This window comes from Mixophyes fleayi, chromosome 4, assembly GCF_038048845.1.
Source record: "Mixophyes fleayi isolate aMixFle1 chromosome 4, aMixFle1.hap1, whole genome shotgun sequence".
NCBI lineage: Eukaryota > Metazoa > Chordata > Amphibia > Anura > Limnodynastidae > Mixophyes > Mixophyes fleayi.
The window spans coordinates 315959049-315981347 of record NC_134405.1 but is presented as its reverse complement, the minus strand read 5'-3'; the positions used below and the strand labels follow the sequence as shown (position 1 = coordinate 315981347).

The window sequence follows — 22299 nt, the reverse complement described above, 5'->3', positions numbered from 1 at the left end:
GAAGGCATTTGACTTCATTTAATGTGAAGAAACCACACCACTTCATGAGACTAACCAAAGAACACAAGACCGATTTACGGATCTGTAGTAGAGATGAGCGAAACTTAGCAGAAATTGAGTTTTGCGGCACAAAAGTTTCTTTTTGTTTCTGTTTGCTTTGGTATTTCGCACAATGCTATTAACCTCTGTACTTGTAAATAAGAGGTTTTCCCTCACTTTATTATTTTGATGTCTCAGTAAGTATCCATGACAAATGGCAACGGCTTTCATTTGAGCAGATAATATAATATTTTGAACATATTATGCAGTAGTAAAGTAAAAACACAAATGCCAGTGAATTTCAACAAGTCAGTTTTCATTATATCTGGGAAACTGAAAACAACCGGATACAGAACATGATATAAAAACTGCAGACAATGTACATACAAAACATATCAACAACTTTCTAATGTAACAGATACAATTTCCAGATGTTGTCCTGCTGGACTCCTGCGTTCTGGACCATTACTTTTTATCCTTTTTTTTTTTTCCTCCCTGTGAATTATACAGAAAGATGGACAGTTTCAGGAAGACAGCAAATAAAAAAATATTGCTAAAGCATATAATCTGGACAAGCTGGATTAATCCTTGTTGCATCTCTATTGATTTTTGTGTGATAAGATAAAAAGTCTATTGTGATTGATTTGTCTAGATAACCTGCTGCAGCAACATTTAGTGTAATGATCTGATTAACTCATTAGCAACTGGTTGTCTCGCAAAGTATTTATCCAATGAAATCCATTTCACTGAAGCACGGTGCCTAAATTTAAAGTGAGATATACTGTATTTATTCAGTGACCTATGTGTTGTGGTGATTTATGTTTGCATATTGCTGATATTGTTGAACCCAGATTCCTAAAATGTTACTTATTTTGTGACATATTGAAAAACATTGCAGATTGATGGTATCGTGGTATTACTTCCCTACTGTACAGCTACTTATCTGCCACTGTGGCTACCCTATGACACAAGTGAAAAGAATAAACCCACAAATTAATGCAGTTTTAGCCGTGTGTTACTTGTTTTATGCCAATACTACTGGGGAACCCTTTATCTCTCTACCATACCACTGGGACTGTAGAATCCTTCCTTACACTGCTTCTGTAGTGCCAGCCATCCACCCCATCACACCCAAAGCTGCATCTTTTCTCTGGGACTATCCCCCTCACACCACTAAGTGTCCCTTGTTTCTCAACCTTCAAGCGATCTCTCAAAACTCCCCATTTAAAAAAGGCTTTGTTGACTCCCAAAGACACTCAACTGCCTTGGCGATACAGGCCCAGAGCAGTAAGGGTTAACTTACTGCATTGCAGAGCTAGTATCAGAAGATATGCCATTCTGTGACCCAGCTAGCTGGTTGACCCTTTTACAGTGGAACTGAAAACTCAGTTTCGCTATCACTAATAAAAAAGTAATAAAAAATAAAATATTGTGAAAAAATAGATACAATTTAAAAAAACAACAAAAAGCCTTAAAAACCATTACTTAATAATAAAGCATTTTTTCAATAATTTTCCTCTGTTATCGCCATCCTGAGTTGGCGATATAAGAACAATTATTGCTGCGGTAACTGGTATTGTGGCCATAGCTCCTTGATGTATATGATGAAGCCATAGGACTTTTCACCCCTTGATAAATATGTACCTCTGTTTGAATGAGATAGGCATTTTTCCCTTTAAAGGGATGGGTCCTTGACTACTTCCCTGAATGCACCTATTAATATCCACCACTGAATGTAACTTATATATACAGGTATAGCACTCAATGGCTGGGACGCATGGCAAAATTTGGGAGCAAGGGCGGTGCATACTCATTGAAGCCCCATTTGGACTTTTAATTATCTCATCTCTAGTAGTTCCTACATCAGTGAAGTCATCATCATTCACATGTTCCTCTCTCATCACTAGTATTGAAAGGTGAACTAATAAAAAGGATAATTTTTACTTTGTGCTGTAAAATTAAATATACCAAAATTTTCCAATTAAGCAATTAACAATGATATTCTTTGGTTGTGTTTTTGTATTGTCTCCTATTTGCAATGCTAGGATTAGTAATGGCAGCATACAGGCACAGTTGTTATCACAAACTATAATTGAGATGATTACTGAAACTTTTCGACAGATAATAAGCAACACTGGCATCTGCAGGTAACTATACGGTACTACACTCAAACAAAAAACATTTATGACTTTTAAAAAGTCCCTCTCCAATCAGTGATTGCACCTGTTATTTTCAACAGTAATAAGGTCTACAAAATAATTGGTTGAAAATTCTTTAATTAGGACCGTAAATCGTGGATTTTGTTTTGCTGTCTTATGTACACACTATTCAATGGCTCCAAATTGAGTAGAAATGTTTCTTTCTTAAATATACACTATCATCAATACTTAAAAGAAGAGGAGACAAAAAACCACAGACAGATCCAGATGCTCAACCTGAGCTCTGAGCGGCTATGTCCAGCAGATCTGGCCGTTTGGTGCATGGTGAGGTAGCGGTCATCGACCAGCCGCATTTTGCCTCAGTCCAGATCAGCATTTTACAACTCACGATCTGATATTCATGGCCCAGTTTGTGACCCACACAGTGTGCTATTTACACTTAATTGGGTAATAAACTGCCTAATTGGCTATCAAAATTGTAGTGTGTACAAACTCTGAAGGAACAATTGACCTAGATATTAAGTCACGTGCACCCCTGTAGTAATATTTTTAGGAATATGTCCTTGTAACAGACAATGAGGGCCAGAGTAAGGCTACCCACACATGCACATATTTCAAAAAAAAATAAAAATTGTAGTTGGTCCAAACTGACCCTAAATTGTGATTAATATGATCAAATGTTGATTGGAACTGTCTAAAAATCTGGTCAGCAGTTGACCCCTATTTGTCAGTGTGTGCAATCATCAGCTAACTAAACTGGATCCAGTCTCTCTCCCTGAACACTCTATCAATCAGATCCATCCAATTTGCTCACCCACTTGGTTCACAAGGTTCACAGATACAGTTGTTTGGTCTCGTGGCCCATGTAGATGCAGCTTCTGGGTTCTAAAGCTGAACGTTTCTTTGCATGCAGAATGTTGGAGATTGCAGTGTGAATAAATATGCCTTAATGGAGAATAACGTTCCTTCTAAGTTATCAGTCTGGATTTGAAAGAGTTAAAAATGCAATATAAAAATCTAATAAGAATGGGAGTTACATTGAGAATCTGTGGCGTAACACAAGCCTGGACAATGGATTTTATTCTTAACAAGTTTACATTTTAAGACTGTCATTTCCAGACTGCTCAGCGTAAAACAAAAACTGATGGGCCTGTTTGTGTTTCATATCCATGTATAAATGTCTTGGTAAACACTGTTATATCTGACTCATGAGAGGCCCAGTTTAAAGTTCGCCTACTCACATGAACAGCATCAGTGCTACCACCTAATTCACATTAAAATCAAAACCATTAAAACGGACAAGGGGGTAGGTGGAATAATGTTAGCGGCAGATACATTAAACATTATCACTATTTGCAGCGCCCTCTTACATCAGAATCGCTGTCAGAACTGGAACTGCTGTCTGATTTATCGCCTTCCTGTGGAGGAAACATACAAGTAGGTCAGTAGACATATAACTACATACTGAAGAGCAGAACATGATTTTCAGTTTTCCTACTGTTTTTTGGATTTCTGTAACATACTCTAAAAGGTTTTCTTTGGGCAGAGCTTCTATCTTGCATGTCTGAAATGGGGTGGTTAGTACGGAGGAAGTGCACAAATCCTAAAGTGACATTATTTTTACTTAATTCACTTGCAGTCTCCTAAGTAACAGACATGGGGGTAAATGTATCAAGCTGAGAGTTTTCCGGCGGGTTTGAAAAACCAATCAGATTCTAGCTATCATTTATTTAGTACATTCTACAAAATAATAGCTAGAATCTGATTGGTTGCTATAGGCAACATCTCCACTTTTCAAACCCGCCGGAAAACTCTCAGCTTGATACATTTACCCCATGATCTCTTTGGATTGCTGGATTAAAACACAAGGGGCACGAACAATGTTGCTGCACAGATAAAGGAGTTTTGTTGTCCTTGAGTTTCTTCAGCTGTTTAATCATATATTTCAGACCAAGGGGTATATATATAAGGAAAAAAGTGAGCAAGAACAGACAACCATTCAGACCATGGGATATATATGAATTTCTGATATTTTATTGTGATGAAGGGGGAGTAAATAAACCAACTGTCACAACACTGGGCAGTGAAGGTAAGCATGACTGTTATATGTTTAACCCATACTTGCCCACTTTTTTCACCTCCCCTCAGAGTGATCCCTTAGGGAATGTGAAGTGTGAGGACGGAGGGGACAGGAAGCAGCGAATCCCGTCATTTTGGCCCGGCGACACTATGGCGCGAAATCAACATTTTTATACAGGGGGCGAGATTCATCGCAAAACGCATCATGGACGCTCCCATCCTGCCCACTTTACTAGGAAGTGATAGGATCCGGGAGAATGGCGTGCTCTCCCAGGAGTCCAGGAGACCTACATGGAATTTCAGGAGTCTCCCAGAAATTCCGAGAGAGTGGGCAAGTATGGTTTAACCTCACGCCTCAAATATAGAACATTGTACATTGTGCTGTTAGTTGTCTTTGAAGTTCCTAAGTCACAGGTAGTGTACAGCAGACACAGCAATCATGCAGGCAGCTTCCAGGTATCACAGCTTATAGTAAGTCATTGAACTGGTTTGACTGTTATCGGTATTTTCTCATTATTTCTCAATGCTACTCCTTGCTCTCTATGAAGTCAGAGTATAGCCTGGTCAGTGATTTATGGGACTGACTGAGAATGGTGACTTACTGGAGACCACTGTTTGTCTCCCTCTAAGGCTGGACAGGGGAACTGCCTGACAAATTAGAATTAAGACATGTGAGTAGGCTGTTGGAAGGTATATTTATAATGTACAGCCCCATTCAGCTGCTGGAAACATTATGTACATGAATGACACGACAACTTCAGAGGATTGAGAAGCCAAAGGTGGACCCATTATATGACAGTTATAGAAGAATTCATTACAGACCTTTTTCTCTTTCTTATCCTTTTTGTCCTTTTTATTCTTTTTCTCTTTTTTCTCATCTCCTTTCTTATCATCTCCTTTCTTATCCTTGTCCTTATCTTTATCCTTGTCGTCGTCTTTTCCGAAAACTGAAATATTAATCAGAAGCAGAGAGTGATTAATACCTAGGGGTATATTTACTAAACTGTGGGTTTGAAAAGGTGGAGATGTTGCCTATAGCAACCAATCAGATTCTAGCTCTCATTTTGTACAATGCACTAAATAAATGAAAGCCGTAATCTGATTGGTTGCTATAGGCAACATCTCCACTTTTTCAAACCCGCAGTTTAGTAAATATACCCCTCTGTGGGGTTCTAGGCAACATACTGGTTTGGGGCCTCCTTCCAACCCTCCTTTTGTCAAAAAAAAAGAACAAATAAAAAATAGGTTTGAATAATCCGGGTCTTTCCGTACCCACTGGGCCCAAGGCCGAAGCTTGGGTTGCCTAATGTATGCACCGGCTCTGATCAGAGGCTGATTAACATCATTAACATTCATTATGATCAAACGTCTATATATTTTATATAAGGTGATAAGACAGTTCCTGCCCTCATGGCTGCAAACAAGTAGAGGGAAACTGAATCCTAAAAAGTACTTGCACACACTGTAGTACAGAAGGATTGTATTGTCTTGTATGCCACCATTACCGTTTACTTGGAAAAGGTCCATCATGTGTCAGTAATCACTGGGGATAATTTACTAGAACTTTTGCAGTAACCCATAGATATCAGTCAGTCAGTGGTGGAACTACCACCGTTGCACAGGGTATAGTGGCTACAATGCCTGGAGGTGAGGAGGGCCCATAGCCACTGTGACCTATTAAATTTACAGAACTAGTGCAGTGAAGGGGCTCAATTGCGCATGTGCAGGGCAAGTGCATGCTCGGAAGAGGAGAGCGGAGGCTGGAAGAGGACGAACTGCTTCATTGGGCCTCCAGAAAAGTTTTGCTATTGGGGCTGGTGATATAGTGTTCTCCCCTGGAATTGGCTTTTATCGATCTAGTGCAAGGTAGACAAAGAAATCTAACATCTGATTGCCATGTGTGACTGAGGGCTGCCACCAGACTGTCTGGGTTTTTGAGGTCCTGTCTGGTTTCTTGTTCACTGTCTGGATCTCTATGAAGTAGGGAACCAGGTAGTGAACTACTAACAGTCATGCAGCAAGGTCCTACCTATTAGAGTAATGATCTCTACTGTACAGAGTCTTATCTCATTCCTCTGACTGTGGTTAGTGCACTGCACGGCTGTGACATCAGAAGCTACCACGTACTGGGGAACTCGCCATGTACCTGGGACCAGGTAGAGGGTAGCAAGGGGGAAGTTGTATATACGGTTTGCATTGTTCTGGGGGGCAGCCTCTACTGAGGGTGCACAGTAGTCAGCGGAGGGTAGAGGGAATAACCAGAATAAGCTGTGCATTGTAGTGTGTGTGTGGTGGGAGGGGGTCATCATACCATCTGCATTGAAGGAGGATATGGTGGATTCCCCAAAATAAGCTTTGCATGGCATCACTTGAATAGGCTCTGTTTTGTATTGGAGTAAGTAGGACCAGTTCCACATAGCCATTGCAGTCACCAAGCTGGGGTTCTGCAACGTATGGAGGGCACCATATTTTTTGTAATAGTTCTTACACTAGTACTTACATTTTTGGTAAACTGGATTGTACACTAAATATAGCCTTTGTCACACAGCATGACACAATAATTTAAGCTACCATTAATGGATGCTGCTGTATACTTATAAAATATAAAATCATATTTTTATGCAGAACAAGAGCAAACCTATGTATATCCATATACACTATATATATATATATATATATATATATATATATATATATATAATTTCGATAATTATTACAATACATACATATACAATTACATTGTATATGTATGTATACTTTGTAGCTTTGTGACACATTTTAGAATTTTTGCTATGTGCTGTGTAAATGACAATACCGTTTTTATTTGTTGGGGTATCACTGGGAATTTTATATTGCTTTCTTGTGGCAGATAGGGCCTCCTTTTGAATTGTTAATTTCATTTATTTTTTAGAGTAAATTGCTAAATTAGACAAAATAGTAAACACAATACACTTTTCATGATTATGCTAATAATTATTTTCAACCAATTACTGCAGCCTTAAAAATATGTATTTGACTGTTACCCTTATTCTGTTACATTTATTTTGAAACTTATATGTGTAAATGTTTTGTAAATATTATAAGTGCGATAACTTTTAGATAAAGTTATCTCAGCTAGAAATGAGTGTGTGTATTTTTTTTTCTTTTCTTGCAAATTTTTTTATTATTTTTTTTATTTTGGCTAGTTTTTTTTATTAGACTGCCCTTCAGTGGGTCAGAATAATCCATGAAGGGGTGGGGAGGGGCATTAAAAACACCTCCCAACCGTCCAGACTTAGGTGGGACAGTCCCGATTTGAGGGCTCTGTTCCACCTAAATCTGGCAAGTACGTCTCATTCATTGCTGCTCTGCATGGCAATGCAGCAGTGAACAAATGCTACACACACTTATGCACATGGCAGTGGAGGTGTTTGTATGGGAGGGGAAGGGAGTACAGGGCAGTCTAGCACTTCAGAAGCACTGGACACACCCCCAGGGGTGGGCACTCCCCCTTCATGACATGGTCACTCCCCCTTCATGACATGGCCACTCCCACTGTCCTAATGCCAGATATCCACATTTTGAGAGGTAAACTTAAAATATATTTTCATTTTTTTAGCAACTGTTTGCTGTAACTGGAGATGACATGATGACTTCCAGTTAGATCCGAGACAAGCATTTAATTTTGTATTTATTTTTTTACTAAGAGAGCTAAAATGGATTTTCATAGACCCTGTCATTTTCTCCTGCAGGGGAACCCAAGTGATCATGTGATCATGCAAGCATGTGATCAGAACTAAGTCCTGTATACACTGCACAGAATTCTATTGAACCCTGGGCAAGTCCTGGTTTGCTAAAGTTAACCCCTTGTCTACCACATACGTTTTAGGAAGGCCAGGGAGGTTCGGTAAATTCAACTGTGCTAATAAATATGGGATGTTTAAGCCAATGGCAACATTGGTTTGAGTGCAAATAATACAGTGTTTGACTATTTTACTATTAGTTTTATTTAACATGGATAAGTCTACAAACATGTACTTACATTTCATAATACCAGACATTCTGATTTTGTGCTGAAGATTTTAATATGAAAGTCTTGTTCTACACCTGTAAGGAAAAAATGAATTATAGCATATTGTGCTTTACAACAATACAACAACTGTTCTTTCTTCTCGCATGGTTAGGATTCAAGTGGCTTCATCTTAAAAGTCCAAGATTAGACACACTCATGACACTTTTGGATTGGGATGAAATCGGCATGTGAGTGGCCTCCAAAGTGACAATCTGACTCTGATTGGATGGGATTTGATCAGACAAGACAGAAATCTCAATTTGCCAAAGACAGCATCAGCCCAATATGTTGTCAATGACTGTCACAAAACATAACGCAGTTGCAATCCCATGCGCCCAATGACCAGCTCTGTCCACCTTTTCACAGATCTGGGGGTATATTTACTAAACTCTGAGTTTGAAAAAGTGGAGATGTTGCCTGTAGCAACCAATCAGATTCTAGCTGTCATTTTGTAGAATGTACTAAATAAGTGACAGCTAGAATCTGATTGGTTGCTATAGCCAACATCTCCACTTTTTCAAACCCGCGGTTTAGTAAATAACAACCTGATTACAATTTGTGTGGTCATATTTGGACTAGTGTAGTTAAAGTTACAGGTGGGTTCTGGGGTTCCTTTTTCATTCATACTAGTGAACCTATTTAATACTCTCCATCTCCACAGAGTGGGGGTCACACAGCTGAATAACACTGGATAGCACTATACAATGTGCCACACATGTGAATGAAAAGTGGAGTCTCTCCTACAGTACCCGAAACCCATTATAAGTCCCTTACATAGAGACAAAATGTTATTGCTTTCTCCCAAATGAATTTTGGAGGCGCAGTCAAGATCTGGGCACCACTGCCAACATCTGATGAATATGATCCAAAATAATTCCATCAATAATCACAAGGGTATTATAGGAGGGGAGGTGCTGTTTGACTCTGGGTTCTGGTTCTTTAATCTCACAAGTAAACATTCATCCCAGCCAGCTTTAACATCAACCACTAGGAGGCACCCCAATGCTTGGGTTGCCCTGCCTGGAACCTTCAGGCGCCTGCCTGGTTCACCCAGCAGTGCCGAGAAGGGGGGGAGCAGGCACAAAGTACCAGTGCATGGGCCAGCCTGTGCAGTGGGAGGAGTCACCAACGTAGTGTGGCCCCACCCCCTTGGCTGCTTGTGCGCTTTACCTCAAGAAGTCGCTGTACCAGGCCCAAAAATTTCTTTTGGTGGTCCTCGGTTCACCTATGCCTGAGTCTGGCCCTGCTAAGGCCACTCTTAGGTAGTCCATGATAGAACTTGCCTGAGGGCCGTATGCGACCCTGCCCCCCGACCCAGCCCAACTCTGGGCATTACTGTTCTGGAACCTGGCCCCAGATTGTCCGAGTTTGCTTTGTCCTCTGTGTAATAAGCACCAATAACTCCACAGAGAGATTCTTGGGGAAAACAGAAGAGTACAAAAGGAGCTGCTATAGGTGAACAGTAACGTGGTCTCGATTATTGGTGTTTATGAAAGGGTTTGAGAGGCTGACATTACAGGTGCTTTGTGTTTAAATTTTAGGATTGGTTTAAAGGTTTTCAACATTAGATCACTTTAAATAATTACTTTGTACAAGTCCGATGGTGATGCTGATGTTATTACTGTCTATGACACATGCAATCTTCACTGTCCTGATCTGTATCCAGTATAGCAGTTCCCATAGTACATACGTAGGTTCTATGGGTCTAATTAATTAACGCGCGTACATCACATGTCCGTTTTCGACAAGGAGCAGAAGATACATTTGTTAATAAATACTGGTCTATGTCTTCTCTGTTCTAACAGACAATACACTGCAGGATACGTCCGATACATATGTAGAATATAAAGTCCCAAAAGAACGCACATATTCCATACAATACATTTATTTGGATGTTATTGATGTCTACTACACATAAAATGCATTTTTACAGTTGCTTGTGATTGCAAACACATTTTTAGCATGTATACATGAACGTTATCACTAGTTAGCGGCACTCACACCCGACCTGTAACTGATACAAGTGATACAACTGAAAGCCTCGTACCTTTGAGATGTCCAAAGCCTGAGTGTTATTTTATGCAAAATACGGTATCTGGATTAATGTGCCTTAATGAATCAGGCCCTATGTATACATCTAAATGTGCACAAGAGACAACTTCTCCGTTTGTAATTACATTTGTTGGTTAGTCTAGCTGTCTGTGTAACAGAAAATTCCCATCATGTTGAATATCTTTAAACATTCACTTTAAAGTTTATCTAAATAGTCTGGTAAATATTTTCGATATTTATAGAATTATTTATTTGAAATGTATCTAATTTCCCTTACCCAGATCCCTCCCTCACAAACAAAACCCATTTGGCTGTTACCTGTCAGAGGTGTCAGCCACAACGTTCTTGTCTCTTCGCAGTGACTGCAGATGGAACATCAGTGATACTGAATAAGATGGAAGAGGCGGGTGCTGTAGAACAGCCAACACCCAGCAGAACCTGTAATACCTGTAGACCAAGGAGTTTCCCCCGAATGTGTGCATCTGTCTCTGAATCACAATGGGTTATCATGGGTTTGCACACAGAACTTAATTTCTAAGCACATGCAGGTTAAAAAAGGAAACCCCATTCAGTAGAGCTATAAAATGAGATTATTGAGAGATTTTTTTGTGTGGATGCAGAGTACCTTGTATAAACATTGTGTGGCCTCACTATACAATCAGCTGAAATGTTACACACTATACAACATACACTCCAGTCTAAATAAATCAACTGCAAGTCTCTAAATCTCAAGATTCCTAGCGACCCGTGTGGCAAAACGGATGTATTGACGATGAGAGGTGTGACTGCTTTTCATATTCCCATTAGTTTGGTCCTTTAAATATATGAAGAATGTAAAGGACGTGTACTTTACAAATCTATAGTCACAGGCAGGGGCGGATCTAGACTTTTCTTTTGGGTGGATGGGGGGGTGGGGGGCTTTTTATTGAATAATCCTTACTCCTCCCCCTCTCCGGTCCCTACTCCCTGTGCCCTACAACACCATGGGGCAGTTTCAATTTTGTGCGTTAGCTTTTGCATATATTTTCAGTCATTTTTCCTTGCTTCCCATAGAGGTGCGCAGACAAATGAGCGAAGGTTTCTTATCGTAAATGTCGGCAATAAGCATATCTGAAAATCACCCTGTCCCCCTTCATCACACAGTTCCCCTCCTTCATCACACTGTGTCCTCATATCACACTGTGCCCCCTTCATCACACGGTTTCCCTCCATCATCAAACTGTGCCCCCTTCATCACACTGTGCCTCCTTCATCACGCTAGGCCCACATATCACTTTGTCCCCTTTATCACACTGTGCCCCCTTCATCACACGGTTCCCCTTCATCATCACACTGTGCCCCCTTCATCACACAGTTCCCCTCCATCATCACACTGTGGCCCCTTCATCACACGGTTCCCCTCCATCATCACACTGTGCCCCCTTCATCACACGGTTCCCCTCCATCATCACACTGTGCCCCCTTCATCACGCTAGGCCCTCATTTTACTTTGTCCCCTTCATCACACTGTGACCCCTTCATCACACCATTCTTCGCTTACCTGTCAGCTGCTCCTCTCAGCGCATCTCCTTACTGAGATTGTCGGGACATGATGATGACGTCACTCACAACAGTCAGTGAGGAGGGCGCAGGTAGCAAGGCACTGGAGACAGCAGTGTGCCAGGAGGGCACAATCGCCTCCCTCTGGGCCTGCCCCTAGTCATAGGAAAGTCTTCTTCAGAGCTTCCATGTGGAATGTAGCAGGGTATTTGAGGTAGAACTTAAGAGTATAACAAATTTAATTGTCTCGTTATTAGAAAGTCCCCTATGGTTGTTAGTGGCCATCTGCGGTTACCAGAGGCCAAATAAAATATAATTATAGTCTCCAGTATAAGGATAATGGAAATTGGAATCTTACACAGGGTGGGGGGGGGGGGGTTATAGGTTTTTTGTAGATTCTGTTTCATTTATGCTTTCTCACAATCACATTCTTTTTGATGGACAACACTATTTGCAGATGACGGGAATGGCCATGGGTACACACTTTGCCCCGAGCTATGCCAACCCATACGTGGGTAACTTTGAGGAAGACCGCGTGTGGGGAGGCAAGTTTAAGGCAGACTTTGTCCTCTATGGCCATTATATAGATGATTTGTTTATTATATGGAAAGGTGGGGAAGCACTGGAATTTGTTAATTTTTTAAATGACAATGATTATAATTTGAAATTCACTTCTAAGTATCATACTATGCATATTGAGTTTCTGAATGTCTCCCTGGCTGTCACTGGGCAATACCATATCCACTTCAACTTATTTTGAAAAAGTTGATTGCAGTAATTATCTACATTTTTCAAGTGCTCATTATTCTAAGTGGAAGAAAGGGATCCCAAAGGGGCAGTTTATGAGGCTCTGACGGAATTGCTCAAATGAGGATGTATTCTTGGAACAGGCCAAGTTAATGAGAAAAAATGTTCTTGATCGGGGGAACCCAAATAAATTGGTAGATCAAGCACTTAAGGAGCTTAAATTAATGAATAGAAGTACTTTACTGACACCTAAGATAGCGACTATGAATCAGAAGGAGATTGAAAAGAGCATCACTTACAAATCAGCAAATACCACTGAAGAAAACAATGATGTTATTACTAATTCAGAATGGGCTTTTGTTTCAAAATATAGTAAAGCCTCAATGAATGTTAAGAGAATTATTGCCTCTAATTATATCATTTTCAAACAAGGCCTATTGTTAAAAACCTTGTTACCTGAAAAATCAATGGTGATTTTTAAAATTTAATAATTTGTTGTACCTTAGAAGATGCCTTATTATATTTGGAAATAAATGCCCATTCTAACCTTGTGCTGTAATTCTTTTTTCCACCTTTCGTATATTGAGTTTTCTCTTTGTAAGGACAACTGGTGTCCACATTATGTGGATCTAACCTATCTTTATGAGAAGTCAACAGGGTCATTCTGTCTAATTTGGTCACCTCTTCAAGGGCTTAACTAATTAAAGATGGTGGGTAACCACGTTCTAAGAAGTTTTTAGACAAATCACTGGCCTGTTGAAGAAAAATTATATCATCTGAACAATTGCATCGTAAACGTATAAACTGACCCTTGGGTATATTATTCTTCCATTTATTATAGTGAGCACTCGAATAGTGTAGGTAATTGTTACAATCCACTTGCTTAAAATATGTAGAAGTAGATATCCTACCATTGTTAGCCTCCAGGGCCAAATCTAGAAACTCCATCCTAGTTGCATGATACTTATAAGTGAATTTCAAGTTATAATCATTCTGATTTAAATAAACGACAAAAGCCTGTGCCCGTGATAAACCCCCTTTCCAAATAAAAAATAAATCGTCGCTATAACGGCCATAGAGGACGAGGTCCGCCCCGAACTCGCCAGCCCACACGTGGGACTCTTCAAAGTCACCCAAGTACAGGTTGGCGTAGCTCGGGGCGAAGCGCGCCCCCATGGCCGTCCCCATAACCTGTAAATAATGTTTCCCTTCAAATAAAAAGCGATTATGTGACAAAATAAATGTTATGGAATCAGTCAAAAAATCCTGCTGTCCAATAGATAATTCTCTCCTTTCTGCCAATATCTTTCTAATCACCTCAACCCCTTTGGTATGTGGAATATTAGTATATAAGGACTCTACGTCCAGCGTAAGAAAAGCCAAATTCTCATTCCAAGTGATATTATGAAGGAGATTCAAAAGATATGTGGAATCTCTAATATAGGACTTTAACTGCACTACTAAAGGTTGTAAATGGAAGTCCACATAACTTGATAAATTTGCAGTAAGTGATCCTATACCCGAGATAATCGGGCGTCCGGGGGGGGATCTAAATTCTTGTGAATTTTTGGTAGATGTTAGTATACCGGTGTTATTGGATGTGTGCTACTCAAAAAATTAAACTCATCCTTTGAAATAACTCCCTCACTGTAAGCCCCAGTGAGAAGATCTTTAAGCTCTATTTTATATCCTTCACTGGGATTAGTATCAAGTTTAAGATAAAATTCACAATTATTCAGTTGCCTGTATGCCTCTCTTTGGTAATCCCTTAGATCTTGGATCACCACACCCCCACCTTTATCTGCACTTTTAATAATTATAGTGGTATCAAGTTGTAGTGCTTTCATGGCTTCCTTTTCTAAGCGTGTTAAATTCAAATGTCCAGAGCCAGTTTTGTTTTTGTTTTTATTGGCTCTCAAGCATATTTTCCTAAACTGTTCCATTGTAACTTTATAGAAACAATCTATTTGCGCACTCTTCATTTGTACTGGGAAAAATTCAGATTTTATCTTAAAATGTGATCTCATAACAGTATCCTGATGATTGATGTCAAATATCGTAACCGGAGAATCTTCATTATGATTATTTTCTGACCATAATTCTTCTAAATCTGATAGTGCTTGAAGATCCTTATTGGTATCAAGAATAATGGGTTGAACTAATAAATCCGGTTCTTTTTTTCTTATTGTTTTGCTTGCAAAGTATTTCTTACGGCACAATAGTCTTATGTACCTATTCAGCTCTATAAATAATTCAAAAAGATTTGGGTCTGCGGACGGAGCAAATTTTAACCCTTTCTCTAGCAATGTAATCTGTGCCATGGTTAATTTTTTCCTTAGACAGATTAAAAATACCTCTGTTTGACTGGGAATTCAGTTTGGCTTTGGCTGTATTTTCATTTGTATTATGACTCTTGTCTTTATTTGCATCTCTATTATCACTTTTGTTTATATATGTAGTTTCAATCTTATTTTTATATTTATCTTTATGTTTATTATTATTTTTACTTTTATTTTCACTCATATATTTATTAAATTTCTTACACTTACATTGTGGTCTTAATTGGCATGCTAGAACCATATATATTACTACCCGAATGACACTTGAAATTATCTCTGAGGAAGTTGCTTGTTGCAATGAAACACGTAAGGTGTGACTCTGGGTTTTAGTGCCACACATTGTTTTTATACGCTATCACAGGCTCATTCACTCAGCTCTAACTAACTGCAAGATTTCGTCCAGGCTACGTGTCATGAACACGATCGTTGTAGGAGATTCTCATTACACACTGTGAAACCCACAATATCGATAAGGTGTGTGAAGGAGGAATTCTCACTAACCACGCTCCGGAACAATTCAACAGGCAAATCATTCTGGGAGGAAGTTTTTTTCATTAGCACCCTACATCGTGGTGCATACGAGGACGGAGAGGACACATACCGGGTAATTGATCATACATTCCAGGTATCTGGTAAGGAATTTATCTATCTGTTTCAATAACCCGATGAACATTTATAATTTTTGGATATATTTATACCTTTAATAATATCCATACCTCCGTACCATACCTCCAACTTATTGCCTATATCATCATTTTGTGGGACATATATTTATATATACTTAATCATAGTGGTTTTCACACGGAGATTCACAAGGATCAAGAACTGATGTGTGTTTTTTGATCTCCTGTATGAGTATATCTGGCTGGATAACGGATATGAGCCTGATGTAGTTCACACCATTTATATTTCTCTTTGAGGAATTCATTTCAGTTTTATCAGGATTATTATAGATGCACCTATACTGTTGTTAATATCCTCAAGAGATGGTGTTTAAAGATTATGTATTTGTTTTAATAAACTATTTTTAATATTCACATTACAGTGCTAGTGTTTTTATGATCAGAGGGCGTACTGCAATTTGTTTATTTTATATATTTTTCACTTACGGGTTTGCAGATCCCGTGCAGTTGGTCCTTCTAATCATATCCATAATCTTGTGCCAATATATTTGTTGTTGTTTTTGTCTTTTAAATATTGCTTTTTATATATTTTATGGACTTACATATGAATAAATGTTACCGCAGTCTATTTACTTGATTATTGATTGGTACACTTCACACTGTTGCAAACCTTTTGAGTCCCATTTTTGGTGCTAGCAGACCCCCTGTAAATCAATGTGTCGATTGTACTAGCCTATTAAACACCAGAGGGGACCTGCCACTTTCATCTCTCTCTTATTGCCCTCCTCATATCTCTCCTAATGCCACCCTCATTATTAAGCCCTCTTACATACTTACCTTTTAACAAGCATTTTTCTGCCACTCTGCACCCTACTCCATTGCTGCTCAGAAAGGAAACAGACACAATTCCAGTCTGCGCACAGGATTGTGGGGCACGCTGCACCTACAGGATGCACTGTGATGGATATTGGTTTAGACCACACAATGGCTGCCTCTATGAGTATGTTATATATGATAGAGGTAAATTGTGGTGTTCAGGCATAAGTCTGAAGGACACTGGTTAAACCCCCACATTTAAAACCTGCAATATGTAAACAGCCTTCTCATGGTTTCCAAACCAGTTGAATGGCAGGGAAAAGTGATCTATGATTTGACACCCAGTGAGATCACTTTACATATATTACTAGGATGTGACACACCCAGTTCCAATAGCTTTCCCAATTTCAAGTTGCATATATACTGTGAAGTATGAATATAAATTGGAAATGCAACATTTTCCTGGTCTCATATTAGGCTTTAGAACTATTGCTCTTTACTGCAGCCAAGAAGTAGTTAACGTTTAAAAGATTTCACCATTCCACTAGTAATTGAGGGGGAGGTGCAATATTTATGGTTTTATAGGAGTAAAAATGATTTAAAGTAAGTACATTTAAAGATTTTTTTTTTAAAAAAAAATAAAATAAAATACAAGCTTGCGGGGGCAGGCTGGGCTGGGGGGGGCATCTGCCCCCCAGGCTGGTCCCCTAGTGGGCTACTCTGGGTCGGGTCACCTGCATTTTTTAAATATTCCTAAAAGGCTGCTGAGTCGAAATCTTGCCAGCCCTCCCCTGCAAACTTGGCTGTACCAAGCAAAACCTTTGGAACAAAGAATTTATCAACTATTGAAGACAAAACAAAAATATTTTATAAGATCAGATAACTAACATATTAGACTTCTACTCTCCTGAAAGTTACTAAATGCGTGGCGGTCACTTTCTACCTTCCATTTGTGCTTTTCAACCGTTACAGTGAGAGAACAGACCGGCTGGACTTTTGCCGGATAGCTACGGATGGGAGGGGGGTACTATGTACTGCCCACTGGTTCTTCAATGTGGGTCAAAACATTACCCCTGCATTTTAAAGTTCTGGGATCTGAGTCATTAAGGAGAGCAAAGCATAAAAAAGGAGTAACATTTGCACCTGGGCAAAACCATGTTGCATTGGAGGGGAAGGTAAATTTAAAATGTTGGGACAGATTTATACTTGGGGTAGGACCAGGGCCAGATTAACCCTAGGGCTAACTGGGCTACAGCCCAGGGGCCTCGGGCATCCAGGGGGCCCTTGAAAGTGCTCAGCAGCATTATTGATCGGATGGGGGCGGGGGCGCATCCGCGCGATCAATGCTGCTGAGCACTTTCACTGCGGTCCTTCCCCGGCGCACTGTAGTCTCCTTACACACATACACAGTTCTACCAAATGTCCCATCACTCACGTTCACATCTTTTGAAGTACATGCTATTCGCATTTTTAATCCATTCTCCCTACGTGTTGCGGTGATCTATCGTCCCCCTGGAGCACACCAACAATTTATTGAGGATTTCTCTGCATGGCTCCCTCACTTCTTATCTTCAGACATCCCCACCATCATCATGGGTGACTTCAACATCCCCATTGATAACCCACCTTCCAAAGCTGCTTCCAAACTACTCTCTCTAACATCCTCACTTGACCTCTCCCAGTGGATTGAATCATCTACTCATAAGGATGGCCACTGCCTTGATCTTGTTTTCTCTAGACTATGCTCAGTTTCTAATTTTATTAATACACCCTTCCCCCTCTCGGATCATCACCTTATCAGCTACACTCTCACCCCCACTGCTCTAACCTCTCTACTGTCTGACTCAACCAAGCCTCCTCATACTCGTAGAAATCTTAATTCTATTAATCTTCAACAATTTTCCACCTCTCTCCAACACCTTCTCTCCCCTATCTCTACATTCTCATCCCCTGAGATGGCAGTACCTCATTTTCACCTAACCTTAGCAACGGCCCTTGATCAAGTGGCTCCAGCGACACTTCATACTACACGTCGACTTCGATGTCAACCGTGGCACACCAAAGCAACACGAAATCTTCAAAAACTGTCCCGTAAAGCAGAACGTCACTGGCGTAAATCTCGAAGCTCTAATGACTTCTTCACATATACTTCTGTCTACCACTCCTATCGAAATGCTCTGGACACTGCAAAACAAACATACTTTCAATCTCTTATCTATGCTCAGGCTTCTAACCCCAAACGCCTTTTCAATACATTTAATCATCTTCTCAATCCTCCCACCCCGAACCCTCCATCTACTATCAGTGCTCAGGATCTTGCTTCCTACTTCAAGGACAAGATTGACAAGATCAGACTAGAAATGGTATCCTCTTCCTCAACAAGCCATCAGCTCATTTCCTTCCCACTACCCTCTGACACCCTTTCTTCATTTGACCCCACAAATGAAGAGGAAATTTCTACGCTCTTCTTATCTTCCTACTCTACCTCCTGTCCTCTTGATCCTATTCCCTCGCAAATTGGTAGATCCCTGTCTTCTGTGCTCATTTCACCTCTAACTCAAATCTGTAATCTCTCACTCTCTACTGGCATCTTTCCATCACTATACAAGCATGCAGTGATTACTCCTATTCTAAAAAAACAAAACTCCGACCCAAACTCTCTCTCAAATTACCGTCCCATCTCTCAGCTCCCTTGCCCCTCCAAGCTTCTAGAGAGACTTGCCTACACTCGCCTCACACGCTTTCTTTCCGCAAACAACCTGTTGGATCCTCTTCAGTCTGGCTTTCGCTCTCAACACTCCACAGAGACTGCGCTGACCAAGGTTGTTAATGATCTGATCACTGCTAAGACTGAACGCCATTACTCTCTCCTAATTCTCCTTGATCTCTCGGCTGCATTTGACACCGTTGACCACTCTCTTCTCATACAAACACTGCAATCCCTAGGTCTTCAAGACACAGTTCTATCCTGGTTCTCATCTTACCTCTCTAATCGCTCTTTCACTGTTAATTTCTCTGGAGCCACCTCTGCTCCGCTTCCCCTATCAGTTGGAGTACCACAAGGCTCGGTGCTAGGTCCTCTGCTGTTCTCTATCTATACCGCTTCTCTTGGAAATCTAATAAGTTCCTTTGGCTTTCAGTATCATCTCTATGCGGATGATACCCAAATCTATCTATCCTCTCCTGATATCTCGACATCTGTGTTGTCCCGTGTAACTGACTGTCTTTCTGCCATTTCATCTTGGATGGCCTCTCGTCAACTCAAACTTAATCTTTCTAAAACAGAGTTAATAATATTCCCACCCGCCAACAAGAGCATACCTGACATTTCTATCTCTGTTGATAACATGACCATAAATCCCACCCCACAAGCTCGCTGCCTAGGTGTAATCCTTGATTCACGCCTATCCTTTGTTCCCCACATTGACTCTATATCTAAATCATGTTACATACATCTAAAGAACATTTCCAGAATCCGCACATATCTCACACAAGACACTGCTAAAACCTTAATTCATGCACTAATCATCTCCCGCATTGACTATTGCAATTCCCTCCTTACTGGTCTTCCCAAAAACAGACTCAAACCCCTAAAATCTATTTTACATGCTTCGGCAAGACTGATTTTCCTTGCAAATAGCTATTCCTCTGTTGAATCACTCTGTATGTCTCTACACTGGCTGCCTGTCTTCTACCGAATCCAATATAAAATACTTTTACTAACCTACAAGGCCATCAACAAAGCTGCACCAACATACATCTCCTCTCTTGTCTCAAAATATCTCCCAACTCGGCAACTCCGTTCTGCAAAAGATCTGCGTCTCTCATCCACCCTCATTACATCCTCCCATTCCCGGTTACAGGACTTTTTTCGGGCTGCACCCACTCTATGGAACTCTCTCCCTCGCACAATAAGACTCTCCTCTGTTCTACAAACTTTCAAGCGTTCTCTGAAAACCTACCTATTCAGACAAGCTTATAATATTCCTCAACCACCATCTTAACCTCACTACCTTTAGCCTGTTACACAATTTCACACAAGACAACTACCCCCGGAATAACATTGTTGTGTGACAGGATCATTTGCTTATGCGTCACCCTACCTTTGCAGTCTGGCTGGGCCAAGATGCAAAATGTATACTTAACCTCATGTGTCAATCTCCCATTGTCCCATAGATTGTAAGCTTGCGAGCAGGGCCTTCTCACCTCTTTGTCTGTTTTACCCAGTTTGTTTATTAGTTTATTACGTTTGTCCCCAATTGTAAAGCGCTACGGAATATGTTGGCGCTATATAAATAAATGATGATGATGATGATGATGATGAGATCTTGTGAGTCTCACTCTCACGAGATCTCCTCAGTAAAGACCGTACAGCGCGCCGGGGAAGGACTGCAATGTCTCCCCCCTCTACCTATCCCTTCATTGGCTCCCCTTCCCCCTACAGAATCCTCTTCAAGCTCCTCACTCTTACATACAAGGCCCTCGCCAACTCCACTGCACCCTACATCTCCACCCTCCTCTCTATTCATGCTCCATCCCGCCCTCTCCGATCTGCCAATGACCGTCGCCTCTCTTCCCCCCTGATCACCTCCTCCCATGCGCGTATCCAAGACTTCGCCCGCGCTGCCCCCCTCCACTGGAACAAGCACCCTCCTTCTATTAGAACTTCCCCTAATCTTTCCAGTTTCAAACGGGCTCTAAAAACCCACCTTTTTCTTAAAGCCTTCCAGTCTCCCACTTAATTTCCTACCTTTTCTTCTACCTCTTCCCCTTCATTCCCCTTTCCTTATCCTTATCTCTCCCTCTCTCCCCTGTGTCTCTCTGTCTGTCTACCCCACCCCTTAGATTGTACGCTCCTCTGAGCAGGGTCATCTCTCCTCCTGTCCTCACCACTCTTAACTCGGCTCTCCAGCTACCTAGCCCTCCTCCTCGAGGACCCTCTTCTCCCCTCTCGCTCCTTCCTCTCCCCTCTGGGGGTTTCCCTGTCATCCGGGCCCTCCCTCTCGGGCTCACCCGTATGCAGGACCTTCCCCTCTCCCGCCCCTCTAGCTGTGCTTCGAGCTCACCGAGTTACTGTGCTTATTGTTTACTGTACTGTGCTGTCTCACCTTGTATTGTAACTTTGTCTGTCCCTGTACGGCGCTACGGACACCTAGTGGCACCTTATAAATAAAAATTATTAATAATAATAATAATAATAATAATAAAAGGAGGTCAGTGCCTTGGGGGCGGCTCGGATCACAGGGGGGGGGAGGGGGGGGTGGGGGAGGATCCCTCATGGGGGAAAGGAGGCCCCCTTAGCCCAGGGGTCTCCATTCCCTTAATCCGGCCCTGGGTAGGACATGTCCTAGATCAAGTTTAAATTTCAGTGTAATAATAAAGCTAGCAAATATTTGTGTGCTAGATGAAAAAACAGCCAGTATTTAACTTATGTGCAAAATAATAAACTAATTTGCACCCCTTAAATTGCAACATGGTTTGTCCCAGAGAACATTTACTGCTTTTTTGCCTGAATGACTCAGGCCCCTGGGGTTTAACCCACATTAATTGATGCATAACATTGTTTTGGAGTCTGTTTTCAGATAAAAGAGTCGAAAACTCTGGAACAATAGTAAATATCACAATGTCAAACCAGTGTAAAAAGAAATAGCATTAGCTGAATAAGCAGAATTTCAAGTCCAGAATGAATTATTACCCGAGGAAAAGGATTTGCAGCATGTTTGTGTGGCTGCTCCATATTTAAAGCTTGTCTGGAGTTTTGTTCTTTTTTTTTTTTCATTTTAAACAACATATTTTGTCCTATTTTTACACCATTTGCAAATATACCATAGAGAGTCTTACAATGGTAGTTTCCT

General features: G+C 40.7%; 1 long non-coding RNA gene across 1 annotated transcript; it reads right to left on the bottom strand.

Moving 5' to 3' along the window:
• Positions 1–334: 334 nt before the first annotated feature.
• On the bottom strand, positions 335–10799 carry LOC142152955 (uncharacterized). Its single transcript, XR_012691417.1, has 5 exons — positions 10699–10799; positions 8299–8363; positions 5100–5224; positions 3569–3616; positions 335–534 (listed from the first exon to the last, which is right to left on the bottom strand). It is a non-coding gene; the product is annotated as an uncharacterized LOC142152955 (long non-coding RNA).
• Between the last annotated feature and the right edge of the window lie 11500 nt (positions 10800–22299).